At 34.1% G+C, this 15884-nt stretch overlaps 1 protein-coding gene and 1 pseudogene across 15 annotated transcripts in view; one reads left to right on the top strand and one right to left on the bottom strand.

Annotated features, from left to right (window-relative positions):
* Mbd5 (methyl-CpG binding domain protein 5) overlaps nt 1-15884 on the bottom strand; it is a 384589-nt gene that overhangs the window by 232145 nt on the left and 136560 nt on the right. For 10 of the 15 annotated variants that reach the window (XM_074070701.1, XM_074070697.1, XM_074070700.1 and 7 more), the window contains one exon: nt 8497-8590. The exons of the other annotated variants lie outside the window; for them this stretch is intronic. The gene's annotated coding sequence lies outside the window, so the exon portion shown is untranslated. The remainder of the gene's footprint in view (nt 1-8496; nt 8591-15884) is intronic. 15 annotated transcript variants of the gene reach the window in all.
* The window catches only part of LOC141422696 (peroxisomal membrane protein PEX13 pseudogene), a 92298-nt pseudogene that overhangs the window by 45863 nt on the left and 30551 nt on the right, over nt 1-15884 (top strand).

Raw genomic sequence — 15884 nt, 5'->3', positions numbered from 1 at the left:
GCCACATGCGTTCTCTCATATGTGGAATGTAGACCTAATATAAATACAGCAGTATTTTGAAAAACTGGTCACACTAAGGGGAGATCACATACAAGACGGCTAGGGTGAAAGAAGGAAACTAAGAACTTGAATATGGTTGATATATTCTCTATATAAGAATGAACATAGAATTCTTAAATTGGCTGAAACAACCATAAATAAAAAGACGAAGGCAGAATGAAGAAAAATAGAGATGAACCAATTGGGATTATAATACATATATACATGAAAATATCACAAGAAAACTCCCTGTGTAACTACCTTTATCACAAATAAGCAAAAAATGTCATGTTTTTTCTTTTACAAAATCAGAGAGCAGGAGGGTGGAACAGGTCCTGGCTGGTAGGGGGGTGGTTGGTACAAGTGTGAGGGGGTAGGTGGCAGGGAAATGGCGAAGGAGGGTGAATATGGTGCAAATACTATGTATACATGTATGTAAATGCAAAAATGATACCTACTGAAACTATTCCAGGAATCAGGGGAGGACAGGATAAAGGACAGTGGTGTATGGGGTGAATTCAAGTATAATATATTTGATACATTGGAAGAACTTTTTTAAATGCCACAATGTATCCTCAGCCAGCACAACAATAACACACACATACACACACACACACACACACACCCCTAAATTTTATGTAACTACAAAGTATATATGAATCTCACTGAAATATTGTTCAAACTGGATCATTCTCTAGATATTTTGTATTTATCTTTTTTATTTAATAAAGATACATTGAAATAATACCTTATAGATCTCTGTAGATCTGATGAGGTCAAAATAATGCAGATGAATGTGGCAGGAGAAAAGCTCGTAACTATACTGACTGGTATCACATTCATATTCACGAAGAACAAGTAGGCCCTTCATGCTTCCAGGCAATCACAGCACTTTTCCCTAGTCCATTCAATTTCCCATGTTCCTCGATAACATTTTCACACTTTTTCTTCCTTGAGTTTTCTCCCTCACACTCCCTTATCCAGTCTGTCAGGAAGCTAGTTGACTTAACTTTAAATTTCATTCAAACTTCAGCTATTTCTCATTACTTCCACTACCATTTCTCTGGTCTAAGACATAAATCTCTAAACTATCTTCCCAAGTTTACCCCTGCTCCCTATCAACCAGTTTGTAAGATAGCAGTCATAATAAAACTAACAAAATTCAGTTAGATCATATAACTTCCTTGCTAGAACAAGCAAACAAGATAAATAACAAACAAAAAAACTCCAATGAAACTCATTAGCTTTTTGACTTCTCCTACCATTAGCTACCTTACTCTCCTCAAACCACACTGACCTCTTACCCTTTTGTTTAAACTACCTGTTATGCCACAGAAAACTAATACGTAACATAAATACATGGATTGGGGACCTGGGGAGTAAGTGGAAGTTATTTTGGTGTACATTAAAGTTATCTTCATACTAATCTTGTGGCATATATCTCAATGAATTCTTTTATTAGTTGTAGTAGCTACTCAGTTGATTTTATTTTGGGTAAAATTTTTAGTTCAGGTATATAATTATGTTATCTTTACCCAGGGATTTAACTAATCTTTTTTTTTTTTTAACATGGTACATTTTTCTCTTGGCTAGTGTCATTTTTTAAAATTATTCATTTATTCACATGTACATAATTGTTTGGGTCATTTCTCCACTCTGTCCCCTTCCCCACCCTCTCCCTCCCTTCCCCCCTCAGTTCCAGGCAGTTCCTGTTCTGCCTTTATCACTAATTTTGTTGAAGAAAAGACACAAGGCTAATAAGGAAGACAAAGCATTTTTACTAGTTAAGGATAGCTACACAGAAAGATTCCTAGCATTGCTTTCGTGTACCCATGTGTTACAACCCATGTTGATTCATCTCTAACTGGTCTTTACACTGGTTACTGATCCCTGTCTCATGATAACCTCTGTCACTTTCTCTGTATTAGTTCCCTTGGAGTAGGGACATCAAACACTTTCATGTTTTGGGTTTTCTACCTATTCCTGTATCTCCCATATGTGCTCTCCTCTCCCCTTGTCATGTGATCCAAGTCCAACCACATTGCTGCATTTGCCCTAGATCTAAAGTCCGCATATGAGGGAGAACATATGATTTTTGGTCTTCCAAGCCTGGCTGACCTTGCTCAGAATGATGTTCTCCAGTTCCATCCATTTACTTGCAAATGATAAGATTTCATTCTTCTTCACGGCTGAGTAAAATTCCATTGTGTACAAGTACCACATTTTCTTGATCCATTCATCAATAGTGGGGCATCTTGGTTGTTTCCGTAACTTGGCTATTGTGTATTCACAATAGTGCTGCAATAAATATGGTGTACAGATACCTCTGGAGTAACCTGTGTTGCATTCCTTTGGGTATATCCTCAGGAGTGGGATTGCTGGATCATATGGCAGGTCTATGTTTAGATTTTTAAGAAGTCTCCAAATTTTTTTCCAGAGTGGTTGCACCAGCTTGCATTCCCACCAGCAGTGGACTAGGGTTCCTTTTACCCCACATCCTTGCCAACACATGTTGTTGGTGATGTTTATGATGATGGCTATTGTAACAGGGGTGAGGTGGAATCTTAGTGTGGTTTTGATTTGTATTTCCTTTATGGCTAGATATGGTAAGCATTTTTTCATGTGTTTTTTGACCATTTGAATTTCTTCTTTTGAGAAAGTTCTGTTTAGTTCAGTTGGCTAGTGTCTTGTAGTACAAGATTAAATTATAGTCCTGACAATGGTCATCTTTGCAATGTGGCTAACTTTTGTGTAAATGCTTTCAGTGTTTTCTTGCAATTCCCTAATCTGTCTCCGATTGCTCTGCTATGGACTGAGAGGATGTTTTTATCTATTTTCAATTTTTTTTTTAGAATATTGATGCCATACTATGTGATTTGTAGATATTCATATTGCTACTTTTCCATTGTGAGGTAACTGTTTGCATTAAAAAACATGTTTGTCTCATTTTGTGTTTATGTAGACTGAATTCCTCTGGTCTGATATAAATATTCTGCTTGCCTTTGGCCTTTCATCTTTTTTTTAAAGTCTTGACATTTCTAAAACACTTTCTTTAAGTTGTGTCATTTAGTTACATATACCAGAGCATAGAATTTTGCTCTGCAATTTAGTCGGAAATCCAGTTTTTAAAAAAATCAACATAGGATTTAACTCATTTGCGTTAATTTTTCTCTTGGCTGATTTCTTTTAGTACACACTTGATGAATAGAACTGGCCTTCATTCTTTATTATTTCAACTTACATATATTATAAAAACATTGTTTTATTATCTTGTTTTTCTGTATCTTTGTTCCAGTAGTTATGGTTATAACTTTATGCAACTTTGTATTTATAAATTAACTTATATAATTTGTATCTGTCCCTTATTTCTGTATTCAAGATCTATTAATTCACTGCTATAATATTTGCATATTTTTATTATTCTCTCCTAGTCTTCCTTTCCATCATTTTTAGTTAATATTTCTCATTTTTCTTTATATTGTTAAATTATGTATATACTTTATAATTTCTCATCTTTAATTGACATTCTTTGACTCATAAATATTCAAGTTGAGAAAATTAAAACTTATAACTACAGAGACAGGGAATAAAAGGGATAAATACGAAGATGATGCATCCTTTCCATTTTTAGGGAATGAGGCCCTTTAACAAGACATGCTATTAATACTAAATATCCACATATAATTCCCTATGTAAATCCATCTAGTTAGTAAACATAAGATGTGAAAAAGTAGCAAAATTGATCCTAACCCAAGAGAAATGACAGTAGACAGAAATTGACCAAGAAATAACAACAATATGTAATTAGGAAAGATTTTGAAATAGCTAATACACACTACATGTATTTAATGATTTAATGAAAAATATTAAAATAATAAGAATCATGGAAAATTTACATCTTTCCATGTATAAGATGTCAGGATAACCTTCTCAATAAATGGTAATGACCTACTGTGACATCCACTATTCCTTACAACCAGGCCAATTAGACTCCTTATTTTGACAAGGCAAAGAAAATTATATAAACCAATAATTTTTTTTTGATTTCAAACTTTCAGTTAAAAATTAAGTGAACAAACTGAGAATAAAAACTAAAGAATACATACATCAAATTACAGCTGCTTCTGCTTTATTAAAATACAAACCTGTTGGTTTCTTCATGAGTTTGGGGTCCAAAGTAATACATATATATTGTAGAAATTTAGGAAAGTACAAATAAGGATGGCAGAAATAAATTTGTCCATCATTTTATACTTAAAGGTAAGTTTTGTTATATCTTGGTGCTCAGGTATGCAAGTACCATCTTTTAAAAGATTAAAAACAAATAGTATATTATCAGAATAGTTTACTGAGAACACTAATTTATTTAAGCCCCAGTGCTGGACATTTGTTTCCCAATATCATGATTAAATAATTCTTATAATACAGTTAAGAGCAACTTGTAGAAATCTGATCTTTAGATCAAAGGGAATATACTATTTACTGATAGTGTTAGTTTCTTCCAGAAAGACTTTACCAAGATATTGAAGTAGTACAAGTGCTAGAGTCCTCTCCAAAGACCAACTACTGTAGGAGCTAGAGAGTGAAAAGCCAGTAAATAAGAAAACCTGAAAACTAGGGAGACAGGGTGATGACGAGGACTACTTTGAACTGGTAAGGGTGCTAGGCTGGTGTTTTAGGCCATGGATCCAGGGCTCTAGGGCAGGAGGCTGACCTCCAAGGCTGTGGGAAGACCAACAAGGAGGTGAACTTTTGAAGCTCTGTTTTGATTTTTTTTTTCCTGACCTGAGACAAACATTGAATGTTCTCACAGCTGCAGGGACTAAGACTAAGGTATAAACAACCCACAAGAGTAAATAGAAGGCATGAAAAACAGGTGGGGACAAACTAAGTATGGCTAGTAATTTCCCTGCCCTTTTTAACCAAATCATAGACCTAGTGAGTTATAATTACCAGCTTTAGGTGTTGCTTTTCCTGGTGGAGTGAGGAGTTGGGAGAAAATGGTGAACCATGGGCTGGAGGTATCATTTTGCTGACTTGATAACTGATTTCTCAGGTGGTGTGAAGCTTTTCTACCTACCTTCCATCTTCTGAGTTCACTGAGGTTGACACTGACTGGGTACTAGCCTATGTGATAGCCCAATAGTCAATATCCCCAGGGGGAAATCATCTTACAGATCAAAATATCAAGATACTTAAGGAGCTAAAATATTTTCAAAGAAAAATAACACAATGGCATATAGAGTCTAAGAGAAACAGAGGTATCAGAGGTAATGGCCCAAGAATTTTAAATTAGCCTAATAAATATGTCAAAAGAGTCAAGGGAAGATATTAGCAACATGTAATAAGACAAAGAGATGAAACTGTGGATGTAGCTCAGTGGTAGAGTGCTTGCCTAATGTGAGAGAGGTACTGGGTTCAATCCCCAGTGCGTGCACACACACAAAAAAGAAGAGAACAAAGAAGCAAGCAGAAACAATTACACGGAACTGGAGTTAAAATGAGGAATAAAGTAACAAATTTGTAGACCAGCTGGAGGAAATCTTTAAGACTAAGGAAAGGACAGTGAAATAAGAAATATAAAAGAAAGGCTAAGGGACAGGCAATGCTAACATCTGAAAAACTGGAGACACAGAGAGTCAACAATTTTAAGAGAGGGTGTATTTGAAGATATAATGAAATAATGAGGATAAACAGGACCAAAAAGGCAACGGATTTTCAGTACTGACAGAAAAAAAAATCTTAAAACCTAGAACTTTATATACAGCTATGCAGTCATTCAAATACGAGAACATTAGGTAATATTGATTTTCAAGTATCAAGAAAACAGTTTTTGATGAAATGCTCATATATAAAGAAACAAATACATAAGATGCTTAAAAATTAAAGCAATGCTGATAAAGTATCTTGGCAAAATCTGTTGTCCTTTATAATAACTAAAAGAAAAGGGACTATGGCATAATAGATTAGGATTTAAAGTAGATTACAGCAACATAATGGGGGTAGGAGAAAGTAAAGAAGACAAAAGGATGTTAGACTGTACGAAAATAATTTTGGGGAAATATACAAATATCAAGGTTGTCTCATTTTGTTCTGTTTCTATTAAGAAAGAGAAATGGGATAAAATGTAGGGAAAACCTGAAATATTTAAGATGGTAGGCACACACTCAAATATATAAAAATTGTCACTGTGTTGATTATTTCAGTTTTTGAAAGTTGGTCTATGAATTTTCTAATTGTAATCTCTTCTTTTCCTTTAACTTAGTGGAAATATTGCTAGTTTTCCTTCTGATAACACATGGCTGCTGTAAGGCTCAAATGCTGGAGATAAAATGAAAAGGACATTAGACAGATTGCTACTAATGATTTCCCTAATACTTTGTTGCACATGGTATCTTCTTTTTCTTTTTTGCAATGCTGTGGATTGAACTCAGGGCCTCCTGCTTGCTAGGCAAGGGCCACACATGCCCCCAGTCTTTTTGTTTTTCAAATAGGGTCTTTCATTAACTGCTTAGGCTGGTCTCAAACTGCAATTCTCCTACCATGCCTCCCATGTAGCTAGGATTATAGAATGCACTAACCAGCTTGTTTTTGAGGTGGGGTCTTACTAACTTTTGCCCAGTATGGCCTGAAACTTCAATCCTACTGTCTCTGCCTTGCAAGATGGGATAACAGGCATGTGCCACCACTTCCATCCCTCTTTACTTATTCTTTTAATCAAGGTATTTACCTTTTAGATGTAACCTGAGGTAAGGCAAAGTTTTAAGAGATGTAAATGTGTCAATTCAGGACATTACTGCTGGGGGAGATGTATAGTTAAAACATGGTGACTGTCAACCAGGGAACACTATGTATCAGAAGTAATGTAAACATGGCAACATAAATAAATATTAAAACACAAGGTTAAATAAAATAGTAGGAAACACAATGAAATACATAGCATAAAACCACTTATGAGTATTTAAATTTTAGTACATAAATGGGGAGGGTAGAGATAGGTAAAAGAAATTCAACCATGGGGGGATAACTGCTGAAACTGGGAGATGAGCATATCACATGTATATATTATAATACATATATACATGAAAGTATAAACAAAAAGAACAGTACTATACATATTTCAGAATATCATATGAAAATGATATCCTGTGGGCCAAAGTCAGGAAAATGGGAGGAGATACATAAACAAATACAAGAAGAAGTGATTTTCATGGAACAGTGATGATTTTGTACAGTTAACTGGGAGTGACTAACCATATTTTCTCACTATGTAAAAGTCCCTTATATTAAAAATATTTTTACTAGAAGTACCTGATTTAGAATATGGAGCTATGTATAACTGAGAAAAGAATTAGAAACAAGTAATATCATTTATCTTTTCAAGAGAAGTCATTCCTGGCCATAATATTTATCACCAAAAACTAGGAAAATCACTAAGTTGCTAACCATAAATTAAGAAGAAAAAATAGATTCCAAGTACTTGTGCTCTAGAAGAATAAAGAAAAACAGAACAAAGGAAACAAGATAAAACAAAAACCTCCTGCACCAGAGGCTCTACACTGTTCTATTTGGTTCACACAGAAGCAAAAGTGGATTTTTTTTCTTCCCAAAGGTTAAATGTTATGCAGCTATTGAAAAATTCAGATTTTTGAAATCTGAATTTCTGGCTTGTTTTGAAAAAACGGAACAAAACAAAACACGTACGATTTGATTTTCTGAGCTCCCATTCCCACCTAGCAAGGATCCTAGAGCTGAATAGTAGCCTACCATACTCTCTAGTGCTCATTGTCCCCATGTGGCAAATAGCATCATTTAAAGTTTGTTTATGAGGTTTGTTCTCCTCATGTTTTCCTTTAAATTTTATCAAGTATAGTCAGATTCTAGTCATGTAAACATGGAAGCAGTCGTGAACACAGCACGCTAAGTGAAAGGACATGTTAAGCCAGGAAAATCCTTTGGTGAGTCAGAAAATAATGAAATGAGGCTTGGTATTGAGAGGTAACAATCCAATGAGTATATGAAACTACGACAGGGCTTTATGGAATAGGTAAAGAACAGGCTCTTAATAGGCTTAAAGGAACTGATTGAGTACAGTAAAAAGAGCAGTACAGTGGTTGATTGTAGTGTTTGTTTATATTTTCAACTTGTATTTTGTTAAGTTTGTGTGTACAGGTTTGACAGAAGCTACTTCACTTCTTTATTCTTCTTAGTTGGTTTTCCCCCATCCATAATAATATATTATTTTATATCAACTGCTTGTTATAAATGAAATATGATACTTTTATGTCCAGGTAGTGTTAAGGAATAAGAATTATGTGTGAACATGATGAATGTGGTTAGGAGGTCACTGAGACAGGGATAGTGATAAAAAATAAATAATTTTAGCAAGTCAAATTACTATCAGGTAACCCTAACCATTTAAAGGAAATTGTTTTTGAGACTATAGTTGTTACTTACCTTGAGTGTCTAATTTTTAAAGATCTTGTCTGTAAACCATAAAGCTTTCAATATCCACTTCACACATGTAGTAATGGACATCTCCAATGTTCATCTGAGAGTCATAAGAAAATATGAATTTGGTATTATGCATTGTCTTATTTGAAAAGAAAATATTGAAATAATGACATTCTTGTTAAAGAAATCACAAAATACACGATTTCTTTAATAAGGTTTTGTAAAGGGAAGTACACATTATAGAAAATATTGTATGTAAACAAATAGCAATAGCATTGAGATTTCCCCTTTAGAAGAATCAGAAACTTCTGTCAAACATAGATTTGGATCCATGTCACAAGACTGAATACATTCTACAGCACTAATTTTATCTAGGTGCCTAATTGTTATGAAAAATTTTAATAAGTATGGTCTTAGATATATCGATTCTGGTGTCCTATTTAAGATAGCACTATCCTAGAAATAATTTATTTAAAATTATTAAAAATACATTTTTGGTTATATTTGAGTTGCTATGAGAATCAAAAACTTATCAAGTTAAACATTCTGTTCTCATGAACAAACCAAAATTCTATTCCCCTTCTCACTTAAACTTCCCAGTCAATACTTTACACCAACCTAGAAAAGTTAGCAGAATAAGGTTCTTGAGAGAAAGTACCTCTATTAGACAAGGGGATTATTCAGGGAAAAATATTCTTTGTCTGAAGAACTTGATTCTGATCACCAAACAACGCAGTTAGGGAAACGGGAGTTGGATGCTCTGTTGCATACTGTGAGTAAGTGGTTTTGAGTGCTACAGGTTCTCAAGCTAAATATAAATGATTTTTGAATTAACTATATCATTGTTTCTTTTGGAAATCAGGGTATGTATCTATTTCTTAGCTGTAAATGTACATTAAAAACAATTGAGACACTTTTAAAATATGTTAAAACTTAGTTTTTCCTTAGCTATTCTGGTTTAATTATTATGAGGCATGGCCAGGGCTTATGCAGTTTTGAGGTGCATTAAGGAAGGATATCTTTACTTCTGGTTGAGAAACAATCTCACAGCAACTATTTGGCTTAGTAAGACATTAACTTCCAAAAAATACTGCCTATGAAAAATGCTAATCTGGCTACTAAATATATGAAATGACAACAGACTTCATGACATAAACATATACACAAACATACTTCAACATCCATGTAATATATTAGATTACATGGGTCAAGCATAATGTAATTGGTAGTTGCAAGGATTCTCAAAAACTATAATGTACTGAAGGACTGAATATAGTAGTTTAAAATGTAGAACCCAGATGTCATGCCCAGAAATTCTCATTCAGAGTAAGGCTGAGGTCATAGATTGTCCAATTTTTACAGTCATCCTTGGTGATTATAAAGCAGGTCTACTGCTTCTGTAAAACAGTGCTCTGAGCATTTATGAACACTATCACTAGACTGTCATTACTAGCATTTATGAAAAATCTTCTTCAGTTTTATTTTAAGACTATATTTCTAATCTTTAAAGATAACTCGAGACCTACTAGGTTAGGACTGAATTTTGAACATAGAGTACAGTACTTCAACAATAAATCAATATAGACAAACTAAAATAATGTTTTATAGTACATATTTATAAGCTTTGCAATCCTCTTAAATAACTGAGTAGATAATAAAAAAATACTTGGGGTAAATAAGAGGAAAATAGATTATATTCTAGTTCATATAGAACTAGAAACATGCCCTAAATGTCTCTAATTAAAAAATTTAAATTAACTCAGTTAGGGTAGGAAGTGGGGAAGCTTTCCTCTGTCTATATACATAATCAAGATTTTTTTTACAAAAAGTTTTGAATCATTTCCTTTAAGAACACATACTAAAGGTAACATTAAATAGGCTATTAACATTTTAGTTTTGAAAATTCTTATAGAAAGGTTCAGAAATACTTTGCAATAAAAATAATATATTCATATACATATATCCCTTAAAATTGCTTCTGAAAAAAATTCTAATAAACAGAGGTATTTGAGACTTTCCTATACATAACAACAATGGTGAGTAACTACTGAATCTGAAAAGACGACTGCACTTTAGCTCTTATCTTCCTTATCCAGTTTGGAAGTGCAACTAATAAAGTTTTCTTTTTATATGAACAAACTCCTAATGATCTCAGGTGTTCTGTATGTTAAATTGAATCTACTGCTTGTGACTAAAGTTGATTATTCCCCATATATTTTAATAGGAACTAATAATTCTGTAAATCACGCACAATACATCATGAAGAGTTCAATCTATCACATTACTCTTTAATTACTAAAAATACCAGCTTCTGAATAAGTGTAAGCGTTGCCAATGTCTGTCATATAAATTGCTAAAACTATGCCTTTCAATTCAGCAAAACTAGCTAACATTTATTGAGTTCGAAATTCTAAGTGGTATTATTAGTTTAATCCTCACAAAAATCATAAGTAAGTGCTATTATCTGCTACATTTACAGTCAAGGAAACTGAGGAACAGAGTGACTAAAAGATTTTGTCCATGCTTCCATAGGTAACAACTGGTAGAACTGAGTTTCACACTCAAAAAGTCAACAATTAACTATGGGACTCCTTGAAAGACCCATTCAATAATTTACAATCTCCACTATCTCTGAAAGCTTTACTAATAAATCTTTGTATAAATTTCTGTTTTACACCCTGTGCCCATCTGCAAAGTGTTCCAGGTTTCCCATCTGCAAAGAGAATGCTTAATGTTCCACTTTCAACTTTTGTTCTTCCTCACAAAAATAGATGAATTTGAGTCTCCATTTAGCTTTACACACATCCTACTTATTTCTGTGCAATTTAAATAATAAAGCCTCTGTGATGCTAAGAATTTCTCTTAAAAACCTTATTCTTGTTTCTGAATATAATGCTGTATATGCCTAATCATATTAAGATAAATTAAATGACTTAATCCTGAAATATAAACTTGTGGGTTTAGCATATTTTCAATTCTCTTATGAAAAATGTGCCTTCTAAAAATATTACCGCACTCCCAATTTTAAAATTGGGCAATTTCTAGAGGAAGAAATTATGCTCACTTCCCTAAGTTATCTGACTGTTTCTAAGCATCAATTTTCATAGGTGATCATTTTCATAGCATCAAGTATGCAACTTTCATAGCACCTAGGATTTCATTCACTCTCATCTGACAACTTAAAAAAATTTGAATTCACAAATATTATACACAGTAGAATGGAAACAGATCAGAGTAAGGAATTATAAAATGAAACCTCACAGATTTTTATTTCAACAGAAATCAAACATTCAAATAATTAAAAATATTTTAGCCTATATTTCTTTTTTAAAAGATTCCAAATTTCTTCAGCATGAAAAAGAACTCTAACCCTGCAATGCATGGAAGATTTGTTTTCTCAATGTCAGAGAATAATTTTAGCTTGAACATATTCAAGCCAACGCTCAGCACCAGTTAAGACCATTAGTATATTTCCTCCAAATCACTCTTGTAATGGACCTTGCGTTACTGTTTATGATTTTAATGTAACTATTTTTTTTTGTGACAAAGAGCAGAAGACTCCCTAAGTAGGAATACTCAAATCACTTTCAAAAACAGACTCAAAGGTAATTCAATGTTGTCCACCAAATTAAGCCTGGTCTTTAGCCCTCTTGCAACTTATTGATGATCTGACTTCAGTAAGATGTTATATTTAAGTACAAAGAAACTGAAGATTTTTCTATTAAAGTTGACAATATCCAGGCTATTCAAAGAACTAACAGTAAATGAAATATTTTCATTGGAGAAAGAAAAATAATATTTTTGACCATTTTTCCCCCCAATGGCATTTTCTTAAAAATGCCCATTAATATGGACAGGGTATCTCCCCTGAGTTAGAATAATCAATTTGTTTCAGATAGTCCACCTTTTTGTTTTTCTTTTTCTTCTTCTTCTTTTTTTTTTTTTAAATGGAGACAAGGTATTACTATGGAGCCCAGGCTGTTCTCAAACTTGTGGTCCTCCTGCCTTAGCTTCCCAAGTGTTGGTATGCATCACTACTCACAGGTCTGATAGTAAATTTACTTCCATCCATCTTTATTAAATATATTACTTGGGGGAATGCTAGTGATTTTTGTGTATGATCATATGCAAGTGCTTTTAGAGCTCTTTCAGAAAAATAGAAGTGCAATGTTTTGCCAAACACTGTAGCAAGATCATGTATAGTAACATTCTGGCAATAATAAACCCAACCTCAGCTTTGTTATCTTATAGGGCTTGTTGATAGAGACAATGATTGAGGTTGGGACAATTAAAAAGGCTGGGACCCAATGAATGGGCTGGTAGCTCATTGATTACTTTAATTCTGTATAGTCTTTCCCTGACCTCAAAAATAAAGTTTTAAAAACTATTATGGATTAAGAACTCAAATTTGAGAAAATGAATATATTGCAGAAAAAAAACAGGATTGGAAGCCTGAGATCATGTAAACAAGAATGCCTATATTAATAAGTTTATATTCACTAAAACAGAAATTGCAAAATAAGTAGCAACCTAAAGATGTGATCAATGACAACTCATACATCTTAACTTTTAGTAGTTATTTCCCTTTATTCTTTCATGCTTGCTGGAAACTTTCAAGACTTTCTTCTGTAATATGTCACAAAAATACTTATAAAGCTACTTTACTTTTGGAAACAATATATTATATATGCTATATTACGATCTTGTATTCAAATGTTGACACTGTTAGAAGTTTATAACTAGGATTAGGTTTATGCTATTTTCATGTCTTCTTAGATTGTGTTTCTGGCTGCTTGAGTCCTGACTCAGTGGTTTCTCTTGCACATTTCTACTAGCACATCCCTCCTCACTGTTACCACTGGCGTATAGTTTAATATCCTAGGTTTACTTTCCCACAGCAGCATCTTGTCTCTTTTACATGGCTTCCTTAAAAAGTTACTATCACTGACATCACCTCCATTTTTTTAAAATTAAAAATATTTTTACCTTTTTATTAGCATAAATTAATTGTACAAGGGGGTTTCACTGTGATAGTTACAACATGCATATAATATAGTTTAATTAAATTTACCCACTTTGTTTCTAGCAGCTATCTATCTATCTGTCTGTCTATCTATCTATCCTAGGGACTGAACCCAGGGCCTCACACATGCTAGACAAGTGCTCTACCACATGGGACAAACCTCTATACTTACCCTCACTTTTTTTTTTTTTTTTTTTGCATTTTGTTTTTGGGATAGGGTTTGCTAACTTTGCCCAGGCTGTCCTCAAACTTGAGATCCTCCTTCCTCTGCTTCCAGAGTAGTTACAATTACAGGGATGTGCCACCTCACCTGGCTACCTCTATATTCTTTAGTCAAACATCATATCCTTTCATTTTTTATTGTGATCACCAATGGGAGTCATTTACATTTCTAGAATGCTAGAAATTAAATATTCTTTCAATGACAGAAAGTTTTACAGAGAAGAAAAAAGGAAGGAAAGAAAACAAACAACAGTGACAACTACTGCTGGTTTTATATTTAGGATTATGGTGAAACATAGATAAGAGTTGCTGAATAGGTGATAGAGTTACCAACCAAAGATGCACACATCAGAGGGCATACTTGAGCTCTCTGGATCATGGTAAGCTCGAAGGTCCCTTTCAACTTGATGAGTTTTGTGAATCTATGATTAGTAATCACTAGAAACTGTAGGAGCAAATGAGAAGAATGCTTTGAAAAAAAAATCCATAAACTAAACACCAAAGGTATACAGCCCCCTTTTGGAGGTATAAAAAGAAATTATAATCATGTAATAGGTGTATATCACCCTATACCAAGATTAACTCAAAATGGATCAAGGATCTTAATATCAGACCCCAAACTCTTAAGTTGATACAAGAAAGAGTAGGAAATACTCTGGAGTTAGTAGGTATAGGTAAGAACTTTCTCAATGAAACCCCAGCAGCACAGCAACTAAGAGATAGCATAGATAAATGGGACCTCATAAAACTAAAAAGCTTCTGTTCATCAAAAGAAATGGTCTCTAAACTGAAGAGAACACCCACAGAGTGGGAGAAAATATTTGCCAATTATACATCAGACAAAGGACTGATAACCAGAATATACAGGGAACTTAAAAAACTAAATTCTCCCAAAACTAATGAACCAATAAAGAAATGGGCAAGTGAACTAAACAGAACTTTCTCAAAAGAAGAAATTCAAATGGCCAGAAAACACATGAAAAAATGCTCACCATCTCTAGCAATAAAGGAAATGCAAATTAAAACCACGCTAAGATTCCACCTCACCCCTGTTAGAATAGCCATCATCAGCAACACCGCCAACAACAGGTGTTGGCGAGGATGCGGGGAAAAAGGACCCCTCTTACACTGTTGGTGGGAATGTAAACTAGTACAACCACTCTGGAAAAAAATTTGGAGGCTACTTAAAAAGCTGGACATCGATCTACCATTTGATCCAGTAATACCACTCTTGGGGATATACCCAAAAGACTGTTACTCCAGAGGCACCTGCACATCCATGTTTATTGCGGCACTATTCACAATAGCCAAGTTATGGAAACAGCCAAGATGCCCCAGCACAGACGAATGGATTAAGAAAATGTGGTATCTATACACAATGGAATTCTATGCAGCCATGAAGAAGAACGAAATGTTATCATTCGCTGGTAAATGGATGGAACTGGAGAACATCATTCTGAGTGAGGTTAGCCTGGCCCAAAAGATCAAAAATCGTATGTTCTCCCTCATATGTGGACATTAGATCAAGGGCAGACTATGAGCACATGATAAACGCGAGAGCACACAAGGGAGGGGTGAGGATAGGTAAGACACCTAAAAAACTAGCTAGCATTTGTTGCCCTTAATGCAGAGAAACTAAAGCAGATACCTTAAAAGCAACTGAGGCCAATAGGAAAAGGGGAACAGGTACTAGAGAAAAGGTTAGATCAAAAAGAATTAACCTAGAAGGTAACACCCACGCACAGGAAATCAATGTGAGTCAATGCCCTGTATAGCTATCCTTATCTCAACCAGCAAAACCCCTTGTTCCTTCCTATTAATGCTTATACTGTCTCTACAACAAAATTAGAGATAAGGGGAAAATATTTTCTGCTGGGTATTGGGGGGGGGAGCGGGAGGGGGTGGAGTGGGTGGTAAGGGAGGGGGTGGGGGCAGGGGGGAGAAATGAACCAAGCCTTGTATGCACATATGAATAATAAAAGAAAAAAAAAACAAATTAGGAAACAGAAAAAAAAAATCATGTAATAGGATATTGTGAATTAAAAAAAATCTAAAGCAATAGAGAAAAATGCAGGCTTTTTGTTTGTACCAGTTAGCGATCTATTAACTAACATATTTTACAAATTTCAAAATTAAAAAAAAAATG

Source organism: Castor canadensis, chromosome 4 (genome assembly GCF_047511655.1).
Source record: "Castor canadensis chromosome 4, mCasCan1.hap1v2, whole genome shotgun sequence".
Lineage (NCBI taxonomy): Eukaryota > Metazoa > Chordata > Mammalia > Rodentia > Castoridae > Castor > Castor canadensis.
Note: the sequence above shows the minus strand (reverse complement) of the source record. Positions and strands in the feature narration are given on the sequence as shown.